The 8,504-nt window shown below is 40.4% G+C and overlaps 1 long non-coding RNA gene across 1 annotated transcript; it reads right to left on the bottom strand.

Moving 5' to 3' along the window:
* Positions 1–767: 767 nt before the first annotated feature.
* Positions 768–2,952, bottom strand: LOC135637180 (uncharacterized). Its single transcript, XR_010496172.1, has 2 exons — positions 2,660–2,952; positions 768–1,001 (listed from the first exon to the last, which is right to left on the bottom strand). It is a non-coding gene; the product is annotated as an uncharacterized LOC135637180 (long non-coding RNA).
* Between the last annotated feature and the right edge of the window lie 5,552 nt (positions 2,953–8,504).

Genomic DNA, 8,504 nt, shown 5'->3' on the forward strand with positions numbered 1-8,504 from the left:
AACATGCTCCAGTCACCCGAAAACACCGACTTGTTTCATGATTTAATCCGCATTTTGCACATAACTGAGTCCTCCCCAATGGTTTCCTTTTCTCAAATCCAGATGTCTTAAACCTCTTGTTACTATCTTCATATTCATTTTCTCTCCTGCTTTTGCCAGTAAATTTGTCCCTTTTGTTCTTGCCAATGATTTCTTGAATTTCCTCCATGTTTCTTTCAATTTTTCAAAGCTCTTTCTACCGTATCAGCATATGTTTATACTTTTAAAGCTGACATTCGGCTTCTTATTGCTGGTCGTAATCCCCTTTCAAACCTTCTTGCTTTTCTAGATTCATCATCAGTCATACGTATGGCAAACCTAGAGAGCTCAGTAAATTTAGATTCATACCTTGCTTCCTAAAACATCAAAAGAATATTTTCTTTGATCAATCTCTAAATGAATAGTCAATAAACCTCAAAAAAATATTCTTAGTAATTCTCAAATCATGCTCTGATACCACCTCTGTCACGACCCCACAAAACGTATCGATAATATTTAAAATCTTCATCACAACTAACCCAGGATCCAAACACACATTTGAGGTCACTAAGAAAACATTCAGATCAAAATTTTCAACTCTATAATCTACCAATTCATAACCCTGTGCAATTCATAAACATAGCACACATCACTCGATAATTCATAAAATCTGAACTCAACTCAACAAAATAAAAACCACAGTGTAAATCCACAAGTGGGTAATTTTATGCAATCACCACAAACATCGATTTACCATAAGTTCATATCATTACACGAATTTAATTTAACATTCCAAAACCCTATACATGAGGGATCCATTAACTTACACAAAATCCACAGGTTTAGATTCATAGTCACATTTCATTAGATGCAAGGTAGCTCATACACAACTACATATATGCTAACAAAAGTTCTGCCCAACGTCTTCTAAACTTTCCACTGCCTCAGCCCATTCTTAACATTTAAGCAAGCGATACGCTATCCTGAAAAATTTATCAACAAACGGAGTGAGCATAAAGAGCTCAGCAAGTGACTAACATGTCCATATCAAAAGGGTACAATTTCCAAAGAGATACAGTTTCAAAACACAAAGCAGAATATACGATTTCGTAGACTTAATATCATTTGGAGCAGAATCACAGTTTGTCCTTTCAATCATGCATATTTGGTTCCTGACAGATAGGGCATAGAGTAATTGGAGAATATCAGAAACAAAGGAAACATATCATAGCTTATCAATGGCATATAAAATGTCTCGAAGCATATCAACAGCATATGGAACATTTCGAAGCAAAATCATCAGTGAATGAAGCCTTTCAGAGCATATAGGTACACATATCGTACAGAAATAACTCACCAAAACTCTGGATGTCATATCAAACATATAGAGGGTGTAGTGGGATCTCAGTCAGAATGTGATTCATCCATTTCTGAATGACCACCTGACAAAAGTCTCCCACGTCTGGGAGCTCCATCCACCCATGTCTAGGTGAAGTCAAAGGGGGCCTGCAGAGCATCGCAGGCTCTAATCACATACCCACAAAGCGGGCAACAAGCGCATACCCTTTACCATTTCTGGCAAAGGTCCAGAATATCCCACATAACGGGACCCCACAAAGCGGGCAACTAGCACATACCCTTTACCATTTCTGGCAAAGGTACAGACAATCCCACACACCAGAGTACAAAAGGGCAGTTTCAACAATAAGTAGCATATATCGGAAGCACACGCGGAACAACGAAGCTTACATGTGCCTTTTTAAAAACAAATGACGCAAGGATACAAATCTCTCACAAATGTATTCATTTTAGAAAGAAAAATGGAAGCAACAGTGTACAGGGAATCCAATTATAGTTAGCTCAATTCAAATAAGAAGGTTAGACGAATTCAAGTATCCAAAGGAAGGGAACAGAATACGCGAAATCGATCAAAGCTCGATTTCGGACAGAATTCCAATGGCACATCAAACAAATATTTCAGAATAACAATTATACTCCAATACCCATAAGAAGACTATGGTCGAACCATATATCAATCTATATTCGGATGGAACAGATTTCATATGAAACAGGGTTCCCAACACAGAGTTACCTCAGATTTGGTAACGCAAGGTCAAAATCACAATCACTGTTTTGCAAAATTTATAGGGTCGGACTCAACAGATAATAGGGTAGGCAATTGAATTCAAAAATTTCCAAACTGTATGTAAAAAGAAAGATTTTCAAATCTAGTTTCAAATAAAATCAGTTTGGTACAAATCAGAATTTTCAACAGGGAGTTATAGGTAATTTAGTATCGATAGATCAGAAATCTTGAAGTCTGTTTTACAGCATCTATAGTCTCATTTGAAAAAAATGTTTGGGTAAGTATTCGGTGTCCAAATTCTACAAAATCAGTGTCAAAAGAAAGACATAAGAGTCTAATTACAAACAAAATAGTTCCTGCCTGAATTCACATTTGGTGCTAAAACTTATAGCCGAAACAGTGTATAGGGGTCAGTATACCGAAAATATTTCAGAATCCATGGTTTTAAGTCCAAAGAGAGACATATCAGTTTCTAAATAGAAATCTTCCAATTTATTTTGAATCAACATAAAAACAGAGTCTAATACTTCTGTAGGATGGGGTTAGAACACTTGCCTTTGAGAATTTTGACCCCCAATGAAAAGATTAAAGCAAGAACCCCAAAAGCCCCAATTTTTGTTTCTCTTCTTCTTCTTCTTCTTCTTCTTCTTCTTTCTTTCTTTCTTTCCCTGATCACCCACGAGCTGCCTTCTCTGCTTCCTTAAGAACGAAGGCAGAGAAGCTTAAGCGGTGGGATTTGTCATTTGGTGCATTTTGCAGATTAGTCCTTGTTTTTATCATATTCACGATTAGGTCCTTAGGGTTTACATATAGGTCCTCAGATTCTTTTTTTTTTTTTAACAGATCTCCCAAATCTTAAAAATAAGTTACCTCTAATCCATACTCTATATCTTTTGTCAATTAAAATAGATGCTTACATTATCACCAAAATTATACGAACATTCGTAAATGAGGGGTGTTACACTTGAAGCCAGAGATCCGAAGAGAAGTTAAAGCGCGACAACCGTATACGCTTATGGCAGCCATCTCTTTCGCACGACATCAAGATGAGCAATTGAACCATGAAGCTCGGAGGACTAGGGTTGCACCTCAACCAGTAATATTGAAGCCCTCAGCCCCCCTACTATTGACCAAGTCCCTACACCAAAGAGGTTAACAAGAGAAGAGCTTCGGGAGCGATATGCGAAGGGGTTATGTTGGCAGTGTGACGAGCCGTGGAACCGTGAGCATCGCTGTAGTAAAGGGAGACTTCTTATGATTGAACCAATAGAAGAAGAGGTCATTGAACATCCAGAAGAGAGCCTTGAACATGAAGAAGAAGATGCAGAAGAAGAGCTACAACCGATTGAAGTTACGGTACATGCACTAGCCGGCTACTCAAACCCGGAAATGATGAAAGTTGGAGGCCTTCTCAAACAACAACCGATCACTGTTATAATCGACACGGGCAGTTCTAATAACTTTATAAATAGTAAGGTTACTATCCAGATGGCCTTACCTATTGAGAATTGTAGCAGGTTTGACGTTAAGGTCGTCGACGAACGGATTTTGAATTGTGATCGTAGGCACCCGCAAGAGAAACTATTGTTGCAGGACCAACAGATAATTGCAGATTTCTTCCTTCTCCCTCCTGATGATCATAAGGCCATGTTCATAATTAAATGGTTGATGACATTAGGTGATATTTCTTGGAATTTTATGCAACTAATTATGAAATTTTACAGTAAGGAGAAACAGGTGATACTGAACGGGAAACGTGGGGGTGACATAACGACGATTTGCACACAACAAATGGAGAAGGTTTTGCATAAAGCATGCAGCATATTTTTTATACAACTGGAGCAGCAAACTAAGGGAGAGCCAATACAATTTGAAGATCCAAACCTACTTCCTTTGCTTGCTGAATTTTTTGATATATTTGACGAACCGTACAACCTACCTCTTACCCGTCGGCATGATCATTATATAATGATTCTTTCAGGCAAACCTCCAGCAAATACTCGGCCATATCAATATCTATATCTCTAGAAGGATTAAATAGAAAGGATTGTAAAAGAAATGCTCAAAACATGAGTTATTCGGCCAAGTTGCAACCTCTATTCTTCACCGATGCTACTTGTACGCAAGAAGGACGGAACATGGCGAATATGCATTGATTACCGAGCTCTCTATCACGCCCCTCAAAATATCCATGATTTTTAAAATTTTCGTCACAAACCAATCCAGGATCCAAACTAACGTTTGAGGACACTGAAAACATTCTATTCATATTCACATCCATAAAACCTGTGTAGTTTATAATCATATATCACATCACTCGATAATTCACATTTATGGCAACCCAAGCCAACTTGACAAACATGAACAATATTTATAAATCCACAAGCTAAATAATTTATACAATCAGAACTCCAACTATTCACCACAAGTTCATATCATTATAAATTAGGCTTAACATTCAGAAATTCCAAATAAGAGAGATCTCCTAACACTTTGACACAGTATATCCATTTCGGTTCATCGACAACATTTCATTACATACAAAACATACTTATACAACAATAGCATAACAACCAACAAGACTTGCCCATAATTCTGAATAGCTATCCACTGCCTCAGCCCAAATCAAACATCTCGAAGAGTGACAAGCTGACCTGAAAGGTTTATATAACAACGGAGTGAGCCAAAAACGAATCAGCAAGTGACAAAGTATATTCAGAACAAAAGGAACAGTTTGAAGCGAGTAAGGTATCGTAATGCAAAGCAAAATACCAGAATTCTCAAGGATACCATCTCAATAGATACCAAATCATACGTATCATGTCATTCATAACATATTTGATCCATAACGAAAGGAGCATAGAGTAATTGGAACATATCAATGGCAGATAGGACATTTCAGAACATATCAGCTCATAGCAAATGGAGCATAGAGTAATTTGGAGCATATCAATGGCAGATAGGACAATTCAGAACATATCGGTTCATAGCAAATGGATCACAGAGTAATCGGAGCATATCAATGGCAGATAGGACATATAAGAACATATCAGTTCATAGCAAATGAATCACAGAGTAATCGGAGCATATCAATGGCAGATAGGACATATAAGAACATATCAGTTCATAGCAAATGGAGCACAGCGTAATTGGAGCATATCAGAAACAAAGGAAACATATCAAAGCTTATCAATGGCATATAAAATGTTCCGAAGCATATCACGGCATAAGGAACATTTCGAAGCAAAATCATCAGGGAATGAAGCCTTTCAAAGCATATCGGTACACATATCGTACAAGAGCTCAAACGTCGTCCTTGACGCTGCAATCATATCAATCTTATCCAGAGTATGAACAGAAACAAACTCACCAAAACTCTGGATGTCATATCAAACATATAGAGGGTGTAGTGGGATCTCAGTCAGAATGTGATTCATCCATTTCTGAATGACCACCTGACGAAAGTCTCCCACGTCTCGGGGCTCCATCCACCCACGTCTAGGTGAAGTCAAAGGGGGCCGGCAGAGCATCGTAGGCTCTAATCACATACCCACGTAGCGGGCAACAAGCGCAAACAGAATATCCCTCATAGCGGGACCCCACATAGCGGGCAAATAACGCATACCCTTTACCATTTCTGGCAAAGGTCCAGACAATCCCACACACCAGAGTACAAAAGGGCAGTTTTAACAATAAGCAGCATATATCGGAAGCACACGCGGAACAACAAAGCGTACATGTGCCTTTACGAGTCAATCCGAAGTAAGCAATAATCTTTCACAAGTATATTCAGATTTGAAAGGAATTGAAAGCAAGGGCACATATGGAATCCAAGCAATCACATAAAACTCAATTCAATAAGAAGATTTGATGAATTCAATGTCCAAAGGAATGAAACTGGAATAGGCACATATCGAAAGCAAATGCGGAACAATAGGATATATATGTGCCTATATGAGTCAATACGATATAGCATAAACGTTACACAACAGTTTTCAAGAATGCAAATAATTTTAAGGACAAGAGCATACAAGAATTCAAAGCAGTAATATAAAGCTCAATTGAATAAGAAGGCTAAGGGATATCAATTTCCAAAGGAATGAAACCAGAATATGAGAAATCGACCAAAGCTCGATTTCTGGCAGAATACAAGAGGCACATTGAACAAATGATTCAAACTATCAATCGTGCTCCAATTTACTCAGAAATAATCATTGGATAATACTTTCAGATAAGACAGGCTTCATATGAATTGAACTGTCCAACAGAGAGAGTTACAAATAATTTGGTAAGCAAGTGTCGTAGAAAAAAAATCTCTGTTGGCAGAATTCATAATGTCAGCTTCAACAGATAACTGGACAGGTGTTTGGATTCCAAATCTTTCAATCCATATATCAAAGAAAGGTCTACGAGTCTAGTTTCCAATGAAATAAGTTTTGAACAAATCAGAGTTACCAACAAAGACTTATAGGCAGCTCGGTATCAAAAGGTCCGAATATCAGAAGTTGCACAGATTCGAATCGTTACGTCTAAATAGGAGATATATCACATGCAAGGCTAGAACAATTCAAAGTTCCTCATATTCAAAGCAAATGTAGAGATAAAAATGACAGTGAGGAACGATTAGGATACTTGCAATAAGAAATATCAGAGCAATTATAGGAGAAACGATAAGGGAACTTGCAATAAGAAATATCAGAGCAATTATAGGAGAAACGATCAGGGAACTTGCAATAAGAAATATCAGAGCAATTATAGGAGAAACGATCAGGGAACTTGCAATAAGAAATATCAGAGCAATTATAGGAGAAACGGTCAGGGAACTTGCAATAAGAAATATCAGAGCAATTATAGGAGAAATGATCAGGGAACTTGCAATAAGAAATATCAGAGCAATTATACGAGAAACGGTCAGGGAACTTGCCTTTCAAGGATTTCGATCCGAAGATCCAAAGAAGATGCTAGCCCAAATCCTTCTACTTTTCCTCCGTGTCCTCTCTCTGTTTCGTTTTGTGCTCCCGTTTTCTTCCTTTCTTCGCAACTACACCACGTGTCGAACATCGAGGCACAGTCACCTGCTTTCTCTTACTCTCATTCCTTCTTTTTCTTTCCCAAACGCAGCTGCCACAACTGCCGCCGCTGCCGCTGCCACAATCGCAGCCCCTTCCACCGCACTACCTTCCTTCCTCCCTTCTCTCGCAGACATAACTGCTGCATACGCAGTCGCTGCTGCTGCGACCGCAATCCCGTCCGCAGCCCCTTTTTCCCCCTTTCCTTTCCTTTCTTTCCCAGCTGCAACTGCCGCAGTCGCAGTCGCAGCCATGGCCGCAGCCACCACAACCGCAGCCTCTTCTTCCTTTGCTACTCTATTTCCTCTCCTACTTCTCTTCCAACTGCAGCTGCCACTGCCGCAGCTGCCACCCCTTCTCCTCTTCCTCTCTTCTTCCTCTCCTTCCCTTTCTCTTCTTCTTCCTTTCCTTCTCTTCTTTCCCAGCCACAACTGCAGCTGCCATCACCGCAGCCGCAGCCCCTTCTCCTCTTCCTCTCTTCTTCCTCTCCTTCCCTTTCTCTTCTTCTTCCTTTCCTTTTTCTCTTTCCCTACCACAGCTGTAGCTGCCATCGCCGCAGCCGCAGCCCCTTCTCCTCTTCCTCTCTTCTTCCTCTCCTTCCCTTTCTCTTCTTCTTCCTTTCCTTTTTCTCTTTCCCTGCCACAGCTGCAGCTGCCATCGCCGCAGCCGCAGCCCCTTCTCCTCTTCCTCTCTTCTTCCTCTCCTTCCCTTTCTCTTCTTCTTCCTTTCCTTTTTCTCTTCCTCTTTCCCTGCCATAGCTGCAGCTGCCACAACCGCAGCCGCAGCTACTTCTTTCCCTTCTCCTCTTCCTTCTCCTTCCTTTCTTCTTCTTCTCTCCCCGCTGCAACTGCTGCAGTCGCGGCCGCAGCCACGGCCGCAACCTCTCCCTCCTCCCCTGCTCATCTTCCTCTTCTTCTTCTCTTCCAGCTGCAGCTGCCATCGCCGCAGCTGCAGCCCCTTCTTCCCCGGCGTCACACACACCCTCTCCTCTGTTTCCTCTGCAGGAAACAGAGGTATCACACCTCTTTCTCTTCCTCTTCTTCTTCTTCTCCTCTTCCCCTCTTCCCTTTTCCTCCCAAAGGCCACACATCTCCTCGCTGCAGCCTTGCCGCAGCTATCTTCTTCTTGTTCTTCTTCTTCTTCTTCTTCTTCTTCTTCTTCTTCTTCTTCTTCTTCTTCTTCTTCTTCTTCTTCCCTTTTAATCCTCAACTCCCCACACATCCTCTCCTCTGTTTCCACCTGCGGGAAACAGAGGTGCTGCAGCCCTGGCTGCTGCAGCTGCCTCTCTTTTCCCTCTTCTTCTCCTTCTCTTCTTCTCCTCTTCCCTTTTC

The sequence above is a fragment of the Musa acuminata genome, chromosome BXJ1-3 (genome assembly GCF_036884655.1).
Source record: "Musa acuminata AAA Group cultivar baxijiao chromosome BXJ1-3, Cavendish_Baxijiao_AAA, whole genome shotgun sequence".
Classification (NCBI taxonomy): Eukaryota; Viridiplantae; Streptophyta; class Magnoliopsida; order Zingiberales; family Musaceae; genus Musa; species Musa acuminata.